Consider the following 22,825-nt stretch of genomic DNA (forward strand, 5'->3'; position numbering starts at 1 on the left):
ATTATAATCATAAAGTGTCAACGATTTTAAAATGCTTCTTAATTTCAAAAATACCAATATATTAATATAAACTATATATAGTTTATTATGGGAGGAAAAATCATTTTTAGAATTCAACATGAGATCTCAAAATATTGAAAAGGAAAGAAAACATTGCCTATTAAAAAATATGATACTTAATGTGGATTTTTCTTAATTCAGTCTTATTTCTGGAGTTGATAGATATGCTTGCAAGCATCTTTAATGAAACAGATAAGAAATTTTTAAAAAATTACTTTATGAAAATTAAGATAAAATCTTTGTGTTTTAAAATAAACACACAAATATATATTATGTAATAGAGCACAAAAAGATTGTAAATATGATACACCTAGAGATCTTTTGAAAAGACTTTGAGAATTACTGATTGTGAATAATGAGTAAATTTTTCATCATTTTAGAAATTATTTAAAATAATGATCTTTTAACATGTTTTGAGTGGTGGCTACTTAAACATTATTATATTCCCTGATGAGTGAAAATTTGTCTGAATAAGTGAGAGGAAAGGCTTTATAAGCATGCATGTATCCTTTTAGTTTCTGATTTTCATTAATTCAACAAGTATTTAGTACCTCTGTGCCAAATAGTATAGTGAAGACTAAAATTGTAGTTCTCCCTATACTACCTGGTGCTGAAGGTACATTGATGCAGCGTTCTTATTGCAAGGTATATAACATATCACAATGAGAGAATCAAGGGCATAAAATGTATGATTTAAAAAATTATGGGATAAAGGGTATAATGCAAAAAGAATAAGGTGGTGAGGATATGATAGAAAATACTCTGGTTCTCTCCAGAAGGTGAAATACCCTTGGCTTGCAGTGCTGTTGGTATCTTGAAGGCACAGAGATATAAGAAAACATGACCTATTTAGTCTGATACTTTAGTCTAGCTAAAGATGGAGAGCTAGAAAGTAGCATTGGCACAAAAACAGACATTCAGATCAATGGAACAGAATAGAGAACCCAGAAATGGATCCACAAACGTATGGCCAACTAATCTTTGACAAAGCAGGAAAGAAGATCCAATGGAATAAAGACAGTGTCTTCAGCAAGTGGTGCCAGGAAAACTGGACAGCCACATGCAAAAAAATGAACCTGGACCACTTTCTTACACCATAAACAAAAATAAGCTCAAAATGGATGAAAGACCTAAATGTAAGACAGGAAGCCATCAAAATCCTCAAGGAGAAAGCAGGCAAGGACTTCTTTGACCTTGGCCACAGCAATTTCTTGCTCAACATGTCTCCGGAGGCAAGGGAAACAAAAGCAAAAATGAACTATTGGGACCTCATCAAAATAAAAACTTCTGCACAGCGAAGGAAACAATCAGCAAAACTAAAAGGCAACCGACGGAATATGAGAAGATATTTGCAAACAACATATCAGATAAAGGGTTAATACCAAAATCTATAAAGAACTTATCAAACTCAACACCGAAAAAACAAATAATCCAGTGAAGAAATGGACAAAAGACTCGAAGAGACACTTCTCCAAAGAAGACATCCAGATGGCCAACTGACACATGAAAAAACGCTCAACATGACTCATCATCAGGGACATAAATATCAAAACCACAATGAGATACCACCTCACACCTGTCAGAATGGCTAACATTAACAACTCAGGCAACAAAAGATGTTGGTGAGGATGCGGGAAAAGAGGATCTCTTTTGCACTGCTGATGGGAATGCAAACTGGTGCAGCCACTCTGGAAAACAGTATGGAGTTCCTCAAAAAACTAAAAATAGAACTACCATACGACCCAGCAATTGTACTACTAGGTATTTATCCAAGGGATACAGGTATGCTGTTTTGAAGGGGCACATATACCCCAATGTTTATAGCAGCACTATCAACAATAGCCAAATTAGGGAAAGAGCCTGGATGGATGAATGGATAGAGAAGATGTGGTATATATGTGTGTATACACACACACACACACACACACACACACACATACACACACAAAATGGAGTATTACTCAGCAATCAAAAAGAATGAAATCTTGCCATTTGCAACTACATGGATGGAACTAGAGGGTATTATGCTAAGCAAAATTAGGGAAATACAGATATCATATGACTTCACTCATATGAGGACTTTAAGAGACAAAACAGATGAACATAAGGGAAGGGAAACAAAAATAATATAAAAACAGAGAGGGGGACAAAACATAAGAGACTCTTAAATATGGAGAACAAACAGAGGGTTACTGGAGGGCTGTGGGCTAAATGGGTAAGGGGCATTAAGGAATCTACTCCTGAAATCGTTGTACTATATGGTAACTTGGATGTAAAAAGAAGAAGGAGAAGGAGGAGAAAGAGAAGAATGGCCCCCAAAGATGGTCACATCCAAATCCCTGGAATCTTCAAATATGTAACCTTACATGACAAAAGGGGTTTTGCAGATGCAATTAAATTAAGGGTCTTGAGATGGAGAAGTTATCCTGGATTATCTGGGTGGCCTGATTACATTGGGCCTTTTACTTGAAAGAGGGAGGTAGTAGATCAAAATCAGAGAGAGATTTGAAAGTGCTACATTGCTGGCTGTGCAAATGGAGAAAGAGGCCATGGACTAAGGAATGCCGGAAGCCTTTAGAAACTGGACAAGGCAAGGGGACTTTTCCAGCGATTCTCCCGTAGAGCATCCAGAAGGAACACAGCCCTGCTAACACTTTGATTTTAGTCCGTTTAGTCCATTTCAGTCCATGTATTATGTAAGATAATACATTTCTGTTGTTCTAAAAAAATAATAAAAAGAAGAAATAAAAAAAATAAGACAGAAAATTGGATTGTTAAACAAAAAGAAGAAGAAAAAAAGAGAGTAGTGTTACAGGGATAATCACAAGCCAGGTTAAGTTTTACAACCATGTCAGTGAATTGTGACTTTACAATGTAGCCTTAACAGGGCTAAAAGAAGTGTAGTAAAAGATAACAATGAATATGATCAGATATTGCAGGTGCTTTCAAGATCTGTTAATACTGAAATTGGCCCATGCACCAACAGGTCTTTGTTTAAAGAATAGATGAAGTGTTCTTTTGTGAAGTAGATTCCCCCCCTTCTTTTTTACCATTCCATTTAACAGATGAGGAAACAGACTTCAAGAAATTAAATAATTTATCCATATTCACATAATTATGAAAAGATGAATCTGGTATTTAGTGGGTGAGAAATCCAGAACCTGAGTCCAGAGCCTCTGCTCTAATATTCCCACTCAACTGCACACCCTAACCAGAATCATTGGTATCATCTGAAATTTCTTTGGAAATACAAAATTTTAGGCTTACCCCAGCCCTGCATTTTTACATCTTCAGGGAAATTACATGCACACAAAAGTTTGAGACCCACTGCACGCTGCTTCTGCATCCAAGACACGTTTGGGTGGAGGTAATTCTGGGTTCATAGAATGCCTTATGTTCCTATGGCTTTTGTTAAGATTTTTTAGTCAAGGTCAGAGGTTACATCCAAGCAATATCAATAAATCTGGATGAATATAAGAAAATTCATCCTGAATATTTTGTTCCCACCCTAAAATGATTGTCATGCTTCTGCTTTATAGAGACACCAAAATTGGAAGTTCTGTAGACTTCACAGATCCAAATGAAAACATACAGCGTTGCTGTGTAGATGTAGAGATGTAGATGTAGAGATAGTGCTGGATGTAGAGAGATCTGTGAGGTGGTACATGGACACAGTGTTTCATAGCAGTGACTGAGAACATGACTCCATGTCCAGTTGTCTCTCAATCCTCTGGTCAACTAAGATCAAGCGTTTTGGAGACTTCGTCCTAACGCTTTTCTCCTACTCTCTCTTTTACAAAGGGAGAAATAGCTTTTGACAGACAAATATAACAAAGTAGGTTTTTAACCATTGTTTTGTTTTTATTGCACTTTTACTTATAATTATTTTTTTTTAATTTTTAATGTTTATTTATTTTTGAGACAGAGAGAGACAGAGCATAAAGGGGGAGGGGCAGAGAGAGACGGAGGCACAGAATCAGAAGCAGGGTCCAGGCTCTGAGCCATCAGCCCAGAGCCCGACGCGGGGCTCGAACTCACGGACCGCGAGATCGTGACCTGAGCTGAAGTCGGACGCTTAACCGACTGAGCCACCCAGGCGCCCCTATTTTCTATGTATAGTTTGAAAGTGTGGTAGATTTGAAACTGCCTTTAATATACATTTTAAGTAAACAATTATCAATTTTAAAGAAAGTGAGACAATAACAGTAGAGTTGATACATGGAGAGGGCAAAAACGGTGATGAATGTGTGTTAATACTGAAGTGTAAGACCACTGATGTCTAGGATCATCAGCGTTCAAAAAAACATACTAAACACACAAACGTAAGACAGAATTTAGTCTCCAAGAGTTTTAAGCAAGTTTAAGAATTCTTTTCAATGTCTTTTATTTCTTCCCTTTGTTTACAGTAGGGTATAAGCTGAATGCCCTTCTAACAGGGTCTGGGTCGTCCTATGACTCTCCGCTCTTCCTTCCACCAAGATGACACCTGGCTGGAAGCGGAACACAGTGCACTTGGTTGAGATCAGGACACATATTTCCTTTTGACAGGAGCACAGATTTTCCCCTCTCTGAGAGGATCCCTAAAGACAGCAGCTAGTGACTGCTCAGCCTCACCTCTACCACATCCCTGACCTTGTCCCTTTTGGAAGAGGGCTAAGAAATTCAGGAATGAGACAAAGCTAGAGGATATACTATAGAAAAGATCCTTACAATTGAGAAAGTGCTAAAGAAAAATTGATGAGATATATTATCATTGTTGTAAGAAGAAAATTATCTTCCCCATATTTAAGTACCAAATAGAATAAGGGAGAAAATTTGGACTCTAATTTATAATTTTTTTTCTTAATCTAAAGCTTATTTAAATAACAACTAACTCCTATTTATAGCCACAGAGATCTATAAATCACTATATTTTTTAATGCTGAGGAAAAGAAAAGATTACTTCTAAGTGCTTCAAATCCCAGCAGTGTTTTTAATGAACCAAGCTTGATTTTAATCAATACTTAAGCTATGAGGGTTTTATTTTTTTTATTTTTTTATGGTGTTGCTTTTAGATTTGTGTGCTTGCAAAGAGATAATAGCAAATGTCATGCCTGGAAAAAGGAAGTGACTTTGTTGCTGCAAATCAATAAGAAGCATTGTTCGGCTAAGTAGGACAGATAAAAATGAAAACAAATGCCATTTCCCAATCTTATAAGAAATCGCCATTGTGATGCGTCCTGTGCAGGTGGGCACTGGAACATGTAGACTCTGAGCCTGGAGCTTTAGGATGTTTGCAGAAATCTTTTCAGGTTAACATGAATCTAGTGGAATGCATTCCAGAGCTAAACCTGTCTTTAATTGTTAATCTCTTTTATTTGTAGACCATTTTATTGTGTACCAAGTGCTTTTACCTCACATTACATTGTTTAGATCTTACAACGATCCCGACAATCTGGTAAAGTGGGGTTTATTATACTCATCCCACAGATGGAAAATTGGAGATGCAAAGATATTAGGTCATTAGCCCAAGGTCATAGATACTGGTATACTGCCGTACAAATGGCAGACCCCAACGAGTACATAATTCATGTGCAATGTGAGGAGAGAGAATGTGTCCTTAAATTTCCTAGCCAAAATTTTCTCAAAGGTTATGTTGAAGAGTAGGGACTAATAACAATTGCACTTAGTTTCACATATAAAACTAATTAGATGTAAATTAATGTTTTTAAGTCAACCTAATCATTATTAATTTATTCAACTAATATTTATTGTATGCTGACTACTTGCTAGACACAGTTCTGACATTGAGAATAGGGCAGAAACCAAGACAACAGCAGTCCCTAAGCTTGAGAAATTTAGTCTAACCAACTACGATTAAGCATTTTCCTTGAAAATTTGTACCTAGTTTTCTATTGAGTAGTTTGGCATAATACATTCATATTTAAAATGAATAGATTTACTCTCTACTTTTAAGCAACTCTACTTTTAAGAATTTATCATAAATAATCAGACATACACATAAAGATGTATACACTAGATGTGCTCACAATTTTATAGTAACAAAAATTTGAAATACGTGCATCAGTATAGGATTGTTAAATGTGATACAATTGCACAGTAAATATTATTTCATTATTATAAATTATTCTCTTGATTGATGGTTATGGATATTAAAATTTTCCCATAAGTGATAATTATTTGTAACAAGTTAGAGTATGTAACTTTTGTTTTATAAAATTTATGTAATGTTCTTAGTATGTGTAAACATACTGGATTTTCTGAAAAAATAACCAAATGTTAGCTATTATCTCTGAATGGCTAGATTTCTTGTTTTTGCTTTCCTTTTAAGCTTTTGGTATTATTTCATTTTTTGGTAATAAGTATGTTGTATTTTATGATTAACAATAATACCATTTTACTTAAATCTAATTCATTATATATCAATTATTTAAAGAGCATGCAGTCTTGCAATGGAAAATAATTTTAGGGAATTTTGGAACATATCTTTATGATCTAAATATGCAGGATTTCTTATAATGCCTTGTTCAATTTTTCAGATAATTTTGTTACTTGAATTTGGAGTCCATTAGATTATAGCATATATTTTATGTTAGAAGTTTATATTGTTATTCTTTTATTTGAACTTGGTTATTCCATGGACTGCATTATGCTCTCTTCTTATGGTTAGTTTCTATCAACATTTTCTACATGGAATAAAAAGGACAACTTCTCTTTTCAACTACCATCAGAACCATGCTAAAACCTCTGTGAGGATTTTTGATTCAGTGTTTATATTTCTTTTCAAGTAGTATTTTCCCACAATTTCAGGTACAATTTATTCCACTCTGAGGCCTGGCCTTAATGTATACACAAAAAAAATCAGTTTTGTTTTGCCTGAGATGAATGCAGAAAAGAAAATAATCTGTTTATTTAATGACTTGACTAATAGAACACAAAAATCCTGAAGCTTTTATTCCTCCTTTGGGAATCTGAATTTGGAAACGTTGTTTTAACCTTCTACTCAGTAGAAACTTCTGTAAAATCTCATGTACAGTCTTTAGATTGCCAAAGGTGAAGGCTTGGTGCTCTTCTTGACATGAATGGACAGATGATCTTTATTGACATGGTACAACATATCACCAAAGATTGTCTACTATATCAATGCCAGGGGCTGGAAAAGGGGGACATAAATAACATTAGAGAAGTCATAATTTTGAGCTCTCAACCTCAGGACTCTGGTCTGTAAAGCTCTTTAATCTCTGTGTTGAGAAAAACACAGAGGGGGAAATAAATGTGTGGTTTGAATTCCCAATCTAAAATAAGGAGTGATGCCCATTTCATATTTTGACTTGGTCCAAAGGATCTCTGTTTTGAGGCCAACTTTTCCACATATTATATGTGCTTTAAATGGGAACCAGCAATTATGACTTGTCTTGGTCAGAGCCATTTAACCTCATATATACACGTAATTACCTTTTTAGAATGACGTTGCCAACATTTTGTACACAGGGATAGTGACATTGACTTGTTCATGGTGGCTGCTGGAGCCTGATGAGGAAGGCTTTGAGGGCCAGCAGGAGCTCATTGGCAGAATACTAAAATCCATCAGTGATGTCTGCCATCTGCAAAAACACCCCGCATTTGCCCTCTGTTGAAGTTGCCAACTGGCAGTCTACATTCTGGAAAGTTACACGAACCAGGCTTCCTTGCCTGGTTTAGAAGAGAAGTCCTTAGGAATTAAAGTATTAGTGAAAATTATTATTTTAGGGGGTAAAAAGAGGCAATTAGCTGTGGGGATTAAGAGAACAAGACTCAAAAAAAGAGAGAGAGAGGAAGGAAGGAAGGAAGGAAGGAAGGAAAGAAAGAAAGAAAGAAAGAAAGAAAGAAAGAAAGAAAGAAAGAAAAGAAAGAAAGAGAAAGAGAGAAAGAGAGAAAGGAAAAAAGAGGACTCCAACCTAGGTCTATCTAATCTGTGTGACTTGAACAAGCCATTAGAATTCTCTGGGTTGCTGTTTCTTCACTGGCAAATTGGGATGGTGATTGTCTTTCCTCAGAAGATTGCTGTGAGGATATTTTCAACCTTTCACTCTGAGCCACGTACTTTGTGCTACACATTATATTTGTCTTTAGTGAATAAACTGAGTTCTAATGGATAAAATAGATCTGATGGATTAAAAGTTTAGTGGTTGAACTAGATTTTAGTAGAGTAGCAAGAGTGGTAAATGGTCTTTTACATTGATAAGGCCAAGTTTGTCAGCCTTGGACAATTTTGGCCAAAGTTACATTAATATCTCCATAGCAGTGAGCACAACTAGTGCATAGATTTTGATTATGAGGGCTCTTGGGAGACATGACTGATTCTAGGACAACTCAATAAATACATATGAGCTGGAGCATCTTGTAATTCCAGAAAGTAAGGCAATATTACCACACACACACAATGTGATGGGGGTATGTCAAAGTGACACAGGAGCCAACTGTTCTGATTTTGGTGACTTTTTTTTTTTTGTTCTATGTCTGCCTATGTCTGAGATCTATAATTACTTTTAAATTATTCATCATTATGGCTTATATTTTTCATAGCTTTGACTTTCTGAGAGCTTTTGCAAATATCATCAGAATCTCTCTGCAGGCCTCATCCTTAAAGAATAATCTGGTTGATCTGCAACTTGACCATCTGGTTCAAGGAATGCTTTGGGGGCAGGGCTTTTTGCTGCATAGACCAGTGGCCATCCTATAGTTTGGTAGTCAATGACATAGCCAACATGACTGTAGGCAACAGGACAGTCAGGGATATTCATACCAAATAATTCTGAAGAAATTTCAAATTGATTCCTGTCCCCTTAGAAGATACTTACAGATATCCTGTGGGTCAGAAAATGAAGGAACTTTTTCGGGCAGTTACCTTTAGTTAAGTGGAATAAATAAGCCCACCAACCCAATCAAGGAGGGACACAGGGACCCAGAGCACAGTGAAACAAGGCTTTAATCAATGTTCTTGCAAGAGTGAGAGTCCAATGGACAGGCACACTCAGGGCAGTTACCACAGACAATTTATCTCCTAGTGTGCATGTCCATCCCCGGATTCCTCATTGGCTGAGTACTACAGAGGTTACAGCCCTATCTGGAGGTCACCTATGCCCATGTAAGGCAAAAAGTAGTCTGACTGGAACAAATGTACATTCCCTGAGGTGACACAGAGACTTTCATTCCCTCCTTCATTTATTCTTTGGTGCATGTTCATTGCAAATCCCGCGAAAGTAAGCCCAAAAAATGAAGAGGAAAAGAACCAGGAAGTGAAGTGTCTAAGGGTTTGGGACTCCATTGTTGGGGGGAGTGGAAAGGGTCGTACATATTTCCAATAGGTTGTAAACCTACTGTTTACTAGACAGCACAGCTTTTATTTGGTATTTCTGAAAATGAATCATCATTCTTATTTCTCATATTAAGGATGGGGGCATTGTAGGGGTGCCTGGGTGGCTTGGTCGGTTGGGTGTCTGGGTGGGTCATCTCAGGTCCTAATCTCGCAGTTAGTGAGTTCAAGCCCTGTGTCTGTCTCTGTGCTGACAGCTGGGAGCCTGGAGCCTGCTTCAGATTCTGTGTCTCCCTCTCTCTCTCTGCCCCTCCCGTGCTCAAGCTCTATCTCTGTCTCTGTCTCTCTCAAAAACAAACAAACATTAAAAAATTTTCTAAAAAAAAAAAAAAAAAAGGATGGGAGCATTGTAGGCTATACTCCTGAATGCCACTTGCCTTTGCCACTACCTTCAGCAGAAGGCAGCAATGGACCTGAACCTTTTCTTCAGAATGGCCTGTGGGCACTGCAAGTGATGTGGTTTTGGAGTGGTGGGGGTCTGGAGCTGATGGTCAAGCAAGAATTCTGGAAATGTCTTTGGTGCAACAAGGTGATTTTATTAAAGCCTGGGGAAAGGACCCATGGGCAGAAGAAGCTGCACTGGGGTTGCAGTGGGTGACTGATTATATATCTTCAGATTGGGAGGGGGTTAGGCATAGTGTAAGTCTCCAAGGAGTTTTAGAAGCAAGGTTTCCAGGACCTTGAAGGGGCTAGCTATTGTTAGGAAAACAATTTGTTTATTGTTTTTGTTTAGTAAAAACTCAGGCATGAGACACTTAAGAGGTATGTTGGTGGGCCATAAGCTTGGGATATGATTGCCAGTCTATATCTTGGCGGGGGGGGGTGCAGATAGAAATAAGGGAAGTTTCTGAAGGAATTTTTATATGTTAAAGTAGATTTACAGGATCCTGGAGGGTCAGGATAACGTTAAGCTAAGATTCCCTTTTGCCCATAGCAAAGTGTCATCATCATCGAGGCAGCTGAGCTCCTAGAGGAAGGTCAGTCTGCCTCTTTCAAGGACTTGTCAATGGGCTGTAGACAGGGAATTTAATTTTTCGTTTGCCTTTGTTTCCCATATCAGCAAGTGTACTGGTTATTTTTTATTTCTCTCCTACCTTTGCCATTCCTCCCAAGACTAGAAATAAGTTAATAATACAGTAATAAAGTGTTTGTAAAGTTTGTTAAGAATTAGGGCCCAACCTTGCATACAAGGCAGTTTTGTGATAGGTGCACAAGGAAGCTTGGAAACCACATATTCCTTAGAAAACCCTAGTGATGGAAGAACCAGTAGGCTCTGAGCATGGGACTTTTATTCCTGGAGTGAGACATGCCATTAGAGGCATATGGTTTTCTCCTCTTTTTACCTAGATGTTTTTTAGAGGTCGTATTGTGCAGTCACATTCCTTTCATTCAGATTCTTTTCCATCATTAGCAGTTCATCAGTGGTCTTCCTTAACTCCATAATAGTCCCCCAGCCAAGAGGTTAAGGCTTCTAAATACAGCACTGCGGTTTATTCTGATTATTTAATTTCCATCATTAATAAGTTGCCATTTTTATGATTGCAAATTTTTCTTTTATTTCATGCCTTTCAGTTTGAGTTTGATTCCCTATGTTTACTAACTATGTGTAACTAACTAAATGTGTAACTAACATTTTTTGGTGTGTACTGGGGGAATTTTTGTAATGTTTTAACTAAAAACATAAATATAATAAAAACATTCGACTCCATTACTACGTATTATAATTATTGGGATTTCATTAAACTGTGTTGTACAAATATGACTTCTAAAGAATTCTCCATAATAGAGATTGGCTTCCTTCAGAATTTGTATCAAAGAACATCAAAATCGAGTCTAATATTAGGAAGGAACTCACAAAAGGCCAGAAATTGTAATTTTCTACCAACTCCATCTAAGGTATACTCTGTTAAATAAAGCATAAAATTTACTGGCAAATGTAATGCTGTAAGATTCTATATATACTCAGGGTATTTTTGACTAGTTTTTCTTCTTATTTTTTATAGTTAAAATTCAAATGCTAAAAGCGTATTTGCATTTTTTTTATTTAAAAGGTATACTGGTTAAATTTTACACACTGTGATGATAAAGTGTATTTTTCACCTTGATGTGACCATGGAGGCTTGAATATCTTCTTTTTATTTCTTCTCTGGGATAAATTCTATTTCATCAAAGCTCAAAGGTAATAAAGACCCCAAGCACTGCAGTACTTATTATTTCTTTAAGTGTAGAATTGGCAACAATTCCAGTTCCAGTTTGAAATATATATATATATATATATATATATATATATATATATAGTCCAGCAAGTTGTATCACATATGAATTTACTCATGTGGATTGTTTATTGAAAACAGGTAATAATTGCTGTTACTGTTATTATTAAAGATGAGTACTTAGAACCACATTAATGATCTTATATTACATGGGGCTTTTCCAAAGTCTTAATGGATGTGTTTTGCTTTTTTTAATAAACAGAATATTTAAATGCATAAAATTTAAATAGATGAGCTGCTTGAATACTATTCTTTCTAAAACAGAATTCTTTCTCAAGTTGTCTCTATTAGTCCCTCATTATCTCTGACAGCTAATATTTACTTTGTATCCTCAAGCACTTGGCCAAGAGATAGAAACCATATTAGTTAGGCTCGACCCAACTAAAGGTCTAGTTCTAAAATAGGGAACTGTTGTCAGTTTTATCAATTCCCACTTGGCTATCTGAGTCATGTCCTACTTGTGTTTCCAATGCGATCAACATCATTCAGATCCTTGCACCCTTCTTCCCTAAAGTTTCAGTAGCTCTTTGAACTATTAGTTCAATAGCCTTGAACTATTCAAGGCATCCTACTCATGGCTTCCAAATTAACATATTCAAGCACATTTTCCAATCATGTAACTTTCTTACACATGAAAAGTACTACTGAATAGTAGTAGTTTAATTAATGTAGTCATTTAATTAAGTCATTTAATTTAACTCAATGATTATTTAATAAAGAGATACGGTAAGCACTTACTAAATTAAGGAATTGTTTTCGGTCTTGCTAATATAAAGATGAATAAAAGAACATTCTTGGCTTTGAGATGTTTACAGATTCCTGGGGAAAAAATATGTAGTATTTACTATGTATAATTTATAGAAATTAAATCCATAATGTATGGCTATATTGATATGCCTGTACGTATATTTAAATACACATATAGACATATTATGAAGTGACACAGAGTTAGGATATGTAGAGTGGGTATAAACCTGAGTCCACAGATGATTCTTACATTTAAATAAAAGAAGTGATTTTTAAAAAATTAAAAAATAAAAATTAAAAATAAACCTGAGTCCAAAATAACATTGTACCTCATATAAACATTCGATTTCCAGTCTGAGCTTTCATGCTACTCACATGACAGTACTATAATAACAGGTTGAACACTGTCCTCTTTACTAGGGTTGTGGATAGTTCTGGAAGCTTATGTACTATCTCTGCTATAGACTCAATGTGTCTCCCCAAAATTTCTATGTAGAAACCTCATTCCCACTGTGATAGTATTCACAGGTGGGGCCTTTGGAATGTGATTAGGTCATGAGGGCATTGCTCCTATGAATAGGATTAGTGCTCCTGTAAAGAGATCCCAGGGGAGACAGCTGGAAATCATGATTGGCAAACCGGCGCCAAGGCCCATAAGGACAGTAGGACCAGAAGGAGTCTGATGGGAACCACCATTTCAATCTCCTCATCAGTGACATAGGTCTGGAAAGCTCTGGCTCTAGGAATATGATCTGGTAAACTAGGGCAGGGCCTATCCAACAGGCCAGGAGGGCCCGATTAAGGCAGGTGTGTGGGTGAAAACTACGTAGGTGCCTGCCTGATGACTCAGCATTCAGGCTCCTTAAGATCAGTCCTGGATCTGGGGTAGGTAGAAGTAGGTCATGTCGCAAGCAGGGGCTTCTGGGGGCCACACCTGGTGTGGTCTGCCTGCCAGTTTCTATTTTAAAAAAAGGAAAGAAAATATAGACACCCCAGACAGCTTCCTTGCTCTTTTTGCGTGAGGACATGGTGAACAATTGGCCATCTATGAACTTGGAAGCGGGCTCTCCCCAGATGCTAAATGTGACTGCATCTTGATCTTGGACTTCCCAGCCTCCAGAAACAGGAGAAACAGTCACCTAGTCTATGGTATTTTTGTTACAGCAGTCTGAAGGGACTAAATAATTCCTGTAGAGGGGGGAGCATATGGTCTTATGTGTTGTCTGAGTATGCAGGTATTCACTTAATTGACCCGTCTGGTCCACACAAGTCTCTTAAAACATGCTTTATTCTTGTTTACCTGGCCACATCAGGTCTGATCTGACAGTCTTCTAATTTTTTCTTGTTACTCCTAATTCTGTGTCTATTCTCTTCAACCTACCTTTCTCAAAGAATTTGTTTGTGCTTAAAATTCTCTCCTTTCCCCTAAAGTGACTACAAAGCTTTTACAAATCGCAGCTAAGTGACTTCTCTTTTGCTTTGCTTTCCACTCCCTGAGTAGGAACTGAACAGCCCAATCACATGAATAGAAGGGCCGTGGGGAGGCAATGTGTGAGGGCAGAGCAGGAGCCGAGAAGCAGAGGGCAAAAGAGGAAATTAGCAAGGGGGAAATTATTTACAATGTCAAAAATATTGTTCTACCCCTTATAACCTGCATGGTAGACATTAGAGATGTAACCGCATACTGGTCCCTGTGTACTACAGCAGGAGTTGTGACCCTATCATGTCACCTACAACACTTTTCAGAGCCATGGGCAGAAGTGGCATGTGCCATAATGCAGAGGCCCTCAGATATTTCTAATAATGCCAAATATTAACAGTATTTATGCATTTCCATCTAATTACATTAAACTCAGTAGTGTTAGCTGAGCTCTCATATTCTAGACACCTGTTAAAGAAACCTTTTCAGAAATCTGTAATCTGATACAGAACTGAAGCCTTTTATTTTTAAACCAATATCCACCCTGGTGTATTATAAAATATTGGTCAGTTAACCATGAGCGGAACTCTACGATCTTGATGCTCACTTGATGCTTTCTAATCTGCTAACACAGATGATGATGGTAAGGATGATAATTCTTTTAACTTCTTTATTGAGTATTTTGTTCCAGCCATAAATAAAATAATTTTATATGAATTACCTTATTTGACTCTAATAATGATACTGGTATACTTTTATTATATTGATTTTATATATGAAAAATTAAGGCCTCAGGGGTAAAATAACTTATGCAAAATTACAGTTAATTATCTGAACTCTACTTTTAGACCCCAGCAATTATGTCAAGTTTTGGGGAGGCCGTGGAGGGACAAATGGACATAGTTTATATATATCTCAATCGTGGAGTGTTGCATATTGAGAATAGGTAATGCATCTTAATCTTTCAGCATGTTGACTGGACCTACAAACAATTCAAGCAACGTTATTAAATTTTTCTTGAAATGATTTGGGAGTAACTATACGTGGAATAATAGTTGTGCAAAGATTTTATTTCAGGTATAAATAATGTAGCATAGGTGGCGTTGAGGCATTACATCTCACAAATTACTAGTGACCAGTGATGTGATTAATCATGGTGTTGCTGCCATGGACAAGAATATTGCTTGACTCTCTTTTTACCTTCTGATAACCTCAGTTACCTTTTTTCTTCATACACGCTTTGTGATCCTTTTTGCCTCCCTTCTTTTTATAATGTAATCTTTCTCTCTCTCCCTCTATCTCTGTGTCTCCCCATCATTTTTGCTTCAGATTGTCCAGCAATTTTCCTTTGTTTCTCTTTCTCTGTATCGCCGGTCTCCTAACCTGTTAGAATTGGTGGTAGCATTGAATTTGGGAGCATGCCCAGGATTTTTTTTATTTTTCACATAGAGCCTTAAGGATTGACTTTTCCCACCAAGATGTTAATTGGACAATATAAATTTTAACAGATGAAAATAGGTGGGAACACTCTTCTGGCCCTAAAATTCTGAAAATTCAGGAGGAAATACTTCAATTTATGTGTAGGAAAATTGTTTTTCATTGTGCAATCATTTTTCTAAAAATTACATTCACATCGAAATGTTTCATAATAATAACTTTCTATTATGATGATAATGATGATGATGGAGATTATGTTACTTCTTGAGAACAGCTATGTTCCTCTTCCTTGTGTTTCTAACATCCAGCAGAGTGATTGGCACATGGTAGGTGCTTCAACAAGTATTGAAGAAAAGAATACATGATAATTAACTATAACTGCAATAATTATGTAAGTATTAAAATATAATAATAATTACAGTGTGTGAATCTGTACTCCTTTTTTGGGCAATATACCTGTTGACAATGCTCAAACTCAGGTCTTACCTAGTCTGGGAGACTTGTGGATAGAAATTCATACATACATGTACCTCATAAATGCATCCCAAACCTAATTTAATCAGTAACTTAAATACTTGCCTCCTTCTGGAAGCCCAACGTTGATGGCACTATGCACAAATCCATAGGATTCTCCAAAGAAGCCCAACACAGCTGCTTCATTGTCTGAGAATGTCCCAGGATTAAAGCTTTGGGGACTTTCTTTTCTGTTTGCAGGCATGTTTTAGCTGGCCTACTTGAAATATTGTTAAGAGGTTTAGGAAATCCATAATTATTATCTGAGAACTCTATGTTTATATTTTTGGTTATAGCAAAGAGACATTAAAATTTGGCTTATAAAGGACTCTGAATGCCAGATTATTAATATTTTAGAAAACCGAAGATCAAATCCAGAAGCAAAGGAGTTTATTACCCTTACTAAAATAAAATTACTAATGTGCAAATATGAGAAAGGTCATTGTGTTTGATACTTGCATTATGCATAAAGAAATAACGCTTCTTTTGAAGTGCTTATTATAATGATTTGCCATGGGACTGAGTTATGAAATCACTGTGTATAATTAAAATACAGTCTTTGTGTCCTATAGTAACACACAAGAGGTTTAATATGACCTAGGACACACCCTTGGCTATTGTGAACATACTTTATGTTTAGAGAAGAAAAAGGAATTACCTATCTATGCACCAGATGAGTAATCTCGTAATAAAACATAATTGCCATGAGACAGTTGACATCTCAATATGATCTGATTTCTTCCTATCTGGTACAAGATTATTCCATGGGCTTTACCATGGGAGTGTTACATTAGAAGGTTATAGAAAAAAAAACAAAACAAAACATAGAGTGGTATTGTGATCTGATCTACAAACTTAGAGTCCGAGCACAAGAATTCACATTCTGATTTTCTTTCTTCTCCTTCTGATGAAACTGGGCAGATATCAACCTTCCTGAGGCAACAATTCCTCATCTTTAAATGGTGGAAACAGTATCGGCTCACCTAACACACACACACACACACACACACACACACACACACACACACACACAAATACTTCTGGACTGAAATAAAAGAAATAAATTGTAAAGTGACATAAAATGCTGGTTAAACATCACAAGTACTAATTTTCATTATTACAAAGGACTAATAAGAGGGAGACATTCTCTGTGACCGCACTAAGGTAAACATGGCTCCTAAGATACTTGCTGACTTCTCTATGACTCTTGCAGAATCTGTTACAGTTCTGAAAGATATTTGTCCAAACGTGATTTTTTTTAAAGTTTATTTATTTATTTTGGGAGAGAGAGACAGATGCAGAGATATCGCACGAGCAGAGGAGGGGCAGAGAGACAGAGGGAGAGAGAGAATCCTAAGCAGGTTTGCACTGTCACCACAGAGCCCTATGTGGAGCTTGATCTCAGGAAATGTGAGATCATGAGCTGAGTTGAAATCAAGAGTCTGTTGCTTACCCAAATGAGTCCCCCAGGCGCTCCTGTGAAAATGTGGCTTTAGTTTTAGTTCTTAATCTGATGTTTTCAATTTTTTGTGTGTGCCACTCTTTTGGAACCAGGCAGATTGCCCAAGCATTTTACCATTTACCTTTTAGCATCTATGCAAGAGACTTATGTGTGCTATTTTTGAAAGGTTTCTGAGGTAATACTTGGACTAATTTTATCCTTTCTATTGATTATTTTCGTTGGTTCAGTTAAGAAGTTGCCACATTACTTAGTGAGTCCAAAACTGAGTATCCTGTTTGTGTATCTGTAATAGGTAATGGACAATAATTATCAGCTCAAGGCCAGCAGTATTCACTTGAGAGTAAAAATTATATTGATTTTCTGACTTGATTAAAAATACCTTCTTCAGAAAATGTTAGGACAATTTCTTCTACTTCTTCTTTCTCTTTGTAACTGTCATATCTCAGTTCCACAAATTCAGAGTAAAAATGAGCTTAGAGTCATATTGAGGACAATTATCTCGATATTATATGTTTAGTTATTGAAATCATTTCTGTACTTGAGAAGATGTGGAATCATTTCTGTACTTGTGTACTTGAGAAATCATTTCTGTACTTTCTTAATTAATGAAATTATTTTCTGTATACTTTAATGAAATAAACCTTTATATCCTGTGCAGGCACAACTAAAGAATTTAACAAAATATCTGGAGAATATGGATTTAGCAGTCCTGGATTACCAGCTGCGTAACCTGGGGGAGTTAGCTTACCTCTCTGACCTTCAGTTTTCTCTTGCGTAAAGTAAGAGAAGTAATAATACCTTATCTAGTCACACAGATTTGTGGCAGAGAACAAATGATGCTTATACATTGTATGTGGATGTACTATAAAGTATTACATATGATACATACTTTTTTTTAAATATGTGCTATTCCCAACAGGTGCCCTCCTCAATGCCCATCAGCCACCTTCCCCTCCCTCCCATCCCCCATCAACCCTCAGTTTGTTCTCAGTTTTTAAGAGTCTCTTATGTTTTGGCTCCTTCCCTCTCTAACCTTGTTTTTTTTTCCTCCCCCTCCCCCATGGTCCTCTGTTAAGTTTCTCAGGATCCACATAAGAGTGAAAACATATCGTATCTGTCTTTCTCTATATGACTTATAACAGTGCGTATCTTTATCACACTACAAACACTTAAATACATTTCAATATGAAATACATTTCAATATTTTGAAATGCCTTTGTTGAAAGAAAGGCTACCAATTTCTGGCTATCATTTTTGTTTCTATACCTCTGTATAAGTAAGCATCATTTAGTATTTGATCTCCTGTCTTCACTTCTTGTAGTCTTACTGGTTGAGATTTTCTGCAATTCACTAATCCATCTGGCCCTGACTGTCTCCAGAATCGTATGTCTCATTGTGGATAACTGTTAACAACATTCATCCAATCACTCATGACCGAAATAGTTCCTCCTCTTTAACTTACCAAGGTTTGTTAAAGTCACCACTCAAAGAAAAAAAAAAAGTTATCTCTCAAAGATTTCCCAAATCTTTTTATAGACACTGTATGTGTTCAGGTCTCTTCTACTTCGACTGTTAAAATAGCTTCCTCACCTCAAGCCAAATGCATCCTCCACCATTCTGCTGGAGTGATCTTTCTAAAACACTTTGACTTTGCTTTCTCACGCTTTGTAATTTCTTGATGGGTTCATGTACTGTATAGGACAAAGTACGGATTCCATATTATGGCAAACATTTTTAATACTGTTTTCCCATCTGCACTTCACTCTAGGAATCCAGACCTGGTGGGATTTCCAGAACAGGGTATGAATTCCCCAGTTTTGTATCCGCGTATGCGTCCTTTCCTTGAAATAATCCCCCTCCTTTTCATCCCTCATTGCCTGGGAAATTGCGTGCCTCAAACATAACTTCTTCTCTGGAGTTTTATCTGTGCCAAGAGGCTCTTGGAGGCCTATGCTTCTTTGTGATTTTATGGACTCTTTTACATTTCAGGACGAAAGCCCTTAAGTCAATTGTAATATAATTATTTTTCTCACATTTGCCTTCCTCTCTAGGCTGAGCTTATTTTTCTCTGATCTTTTTCTCTACTAAAAAATAAAAATGCTCATTACATGTTTACTGGGAGAATGAAAAATGGCAATGCAGTTTAGCTTTTCATTTCTTATCACTTCCAAAACACTAAGATAAGGAGAAGGCAAGGAAAATCTCGGGAAGAAGGCAAGGGAATCAGGGTAGGCTGCCTCTTACCCTGTTTGTTTCCTGCTTCAAAAGAGATTCTTTTTGGCTCAGGCTGTTTGTGACAAGTTAGGGCCTGTTCTTTGTTCCTCTCTCTCTTTTTTAAAAAGCATATTTGTAGACATTATTGTCTAATGAATAATATATCCAAATGAATATCTGCGAGGGTTCAGATTAGCAAATGGCTTGTCGTAGAAGCATTAAAAACTAGTGATTCTGACAAGCGACGCATCATTTTTGAACAATAGACTCTATTTCTCTAAAGATTTTGCAGTGAAGTTCACAGTTAACACAAGCATTAGATTAAAACATTTTAAAGGAAATCATATGTAAAATTTTTTATGCTAGATCATTTGCCTGACATTATATCTATTTTTTAAGACTAAAAACAAACATCTGAGTAATAAATTAATAAGATTTAAAAGCAGCACATTGTTATCAGAGAGCCCTGAAGTACAGGGTATGATCATATTCCAGAAGCCTACGATTCATGATGACAGGGAGCTAGTATATCATATCGTCATGGCAACAGGATGTCTTCTTAGGTTTAAATTTGTTTGTGTTGCAGATCCATAACTTTAAAAGCTTATCCAAAGCTTTTAAAGAACAACTTGTATCACTTCCATGGTTCATGCTGTATGCTAAAAATTCATGGCTATTTTGCAAATGGTAATTTGAGTGTTTTTTACTTTTGTTCTTTTTGTCTACAAAATGCACAGTTATCAGACTAAAATGGTTATGCTTGACTGTTTTGTTTTTTTTGTCACTCACGTTGCTTCAATATAGAAATGTAGGGCTAATGATTTTCCTCCCCATATTTGCTGTACAGAGACTCTGGATTTATGTTTTTAGATGTAAGTACATATATTTCTTCAGTGAGGCAACAATGATGAAAAGCAAACAGCTATTTTAACGTGCTGAATATTCTGAACTTAATAAGCCTCATGTGTTGTTCAAAAAAGCCAAACCCATGCAACACTCTCAATTCTTTCTGACTGGCAAAAGCACTTCTTTTGCCCAGAGATTCTCTGTAAACAGTGAAGATAAACAATGATCAATGGTCCTGTTCACTGCCTAGCAAAATGTCCTGGACACCCCTCCCATCACAGCACAATGTGGACAGCTGGGTCCTCATTTAAAAGCTGGGAACAGAACCCGGGAAGTGGGAACCACAAAGGGTGAGAAGGAAAGAGGAAGGGAGGATGGAGGGAGGAGAGAGAGAGACCCCAAAGTGAGAGATCTGCTTATGGTTGCCTTTGCAATTGTTAACCCGTTAAGAGTTAGGGATGGAAATTTCCCACATCAATATGCATTGCATTATTCCCTCCATTGAAGCAGATTGTTTTTGTAAGTTACCTTTGTCTTTAAAGAAGCATACAGATGAGGGTGATGGAGGGAATGCGAAGTAGAGAAGGTGCTCTGTGATGGAATTAATACTGAATTAAAAGGAAAGGCATCTGCAGAACAAAATAACTAAGCTGGGAACTAAACTCTGCAATGTGCTGTTTTCTTTTTTCCATTGCCAGTTGTTTGTCTCAGTGTATACATACATGGGTGATGAAAAAGACAAGGTGCAAGACATCCAGTAGGTTTTTGAAATGGATCTCAGGTGTTTTTTTTTATCATGTTACTATTTTTGTTGCATGATTTTTTTTTCTGCTTCTTCCTGGGTATGACATAGATGACAATAGTTAAAATCTTCGAGTTCTTATATCCATTTATCTACTATTAGTTGGCCAAATGGAATGACTTTCATGAAGTCCATTCTAGTATTTGTAATTTGATTTTAAAAACTCAATTAGTGGGTCTGATTGTCATTAGTATTCATAACTCCTTCTGAAGATCTTAGCCATATGCTTTAGGAAAGAAAATGGGAAGTATTCTATCAGATAAGAATTGAGAAGCAACCCTTTGTTTCATCACCAATAATTAGTCCTTCACCTCTAATGTTAGGAAATTGACTAAGCTTCTAACATCCCTGGTGAGGATGCCTATGGCAGAAACATAGACAATAACATTTAAGTATCACATCAAGCCAGATGTTCAAGGGCAGGATTTACTCTGGTCCTGGGTGCAGATTAGACATTTCTTTTTTAGTTCGTTCATGCCTGGGATTTATGACTATTATACACATTCAGTAGATCCCTGGTGGCCTGAGAAAGTGAGGATTTATTCTAAACTTGCAGCTTGTCCTAAGAAAATTGCTTTTGGTGATGGAAAGGGTGTGTTTTTTTTTTTCCTTTTCTTCACATATTTCTTTTGGTAGTATCATAATATTAAGAAGCCATCCTTAGAGCATTTCTCAAAGAGCTGGGATTTTATATGGGCTGGAGAAAAAGTCCAATCTTTGTAAAGTATAACTGGATCCCACTCTGTTTCTTCTCTCTCCCCCAACCACACTTGCACTAAGGGAAGACCAAGTTCAAACTCATCTGAGGGAGAGAAAATTAGTCCCAGATAAAGAGACCATTTCACTTCCATCAGAGACTGAATTTATGAGAAGTATTCAATCAAGATGTAGTTGGTTGAATGGTGCTTCCTGCCCTTTGCCTAAAAGATACATACTTGTCACACCCTTGGAAACAATTAACATTACCCTACTTAGAAAAAGGATTTTTGCACATGTGATTAAGTTAGGGATCTTGAGGTGAGATTGTCCTAGATTATCCTAGTGAGCCCTAAATCCGACGATAAGTGTCTATAGAAGAGAAAGACAGAGGGAGATTTGAGAGAGCCAAACGGGGGGGAAAAAAGTGATGTGACACATAGGCAGAGATTGGAGTGATACAGCCACAAGTCTAGAAATGCCAAGTGCCACCAGAAACTGAAAGAGGCTAGGAACAGAAGAGTCTTTCTTAGAGTCTCTGGAGGGAGCACAGCCCTGCTGATTCCTTGATTTCAGGCTTATAGCCTCCATAAAGGTGAGAGAATAAATTTCTGTCTTGTTTGATGACACCAAGTTTGTGGCAATTTGTTACAGCAGCCACAGGAAACTAATCCGTAGAGGACCATGGGATGAAATATGTGATTTACATGCAATATTTGAGTATGTGGTGGGTGTGGCTTCGCCAGCATCCCTCCACTCACCCATACCCCTTGTCAGCCTGTGCAGAGACCTGAGAGAGCACGAGCTAGTTGGAAACTGAGGAAGCCATCTCACTGGCTTTGAATTATTTCTGTTTCCTTCTATAAACACTCTCTTTTGGCTCTTAGGCATCATCCCATTCCAAATCCCCCAACTTCAGCATCAGTGGCTTTATTTCTCATGTATATCCTCCCTTCTGCCTTCCCCTCTTTGCTCTCGTTATCAATCCCAGATTTAGGTT

The sequence above is a fragment of the Panthera tigris genome, chromosome B4, assembly GCF_018350195.1.
Source record: "Panthera tigris isolate Pti1 chromosome B4, P.tigris_Pti1_mat1.1, whole genome shotgun sequence".
NCBI lineage: Eukaryota > Metazoa > Chordata > Mammalia > Carnivora > Felidae > Panthera > Panthera tigris.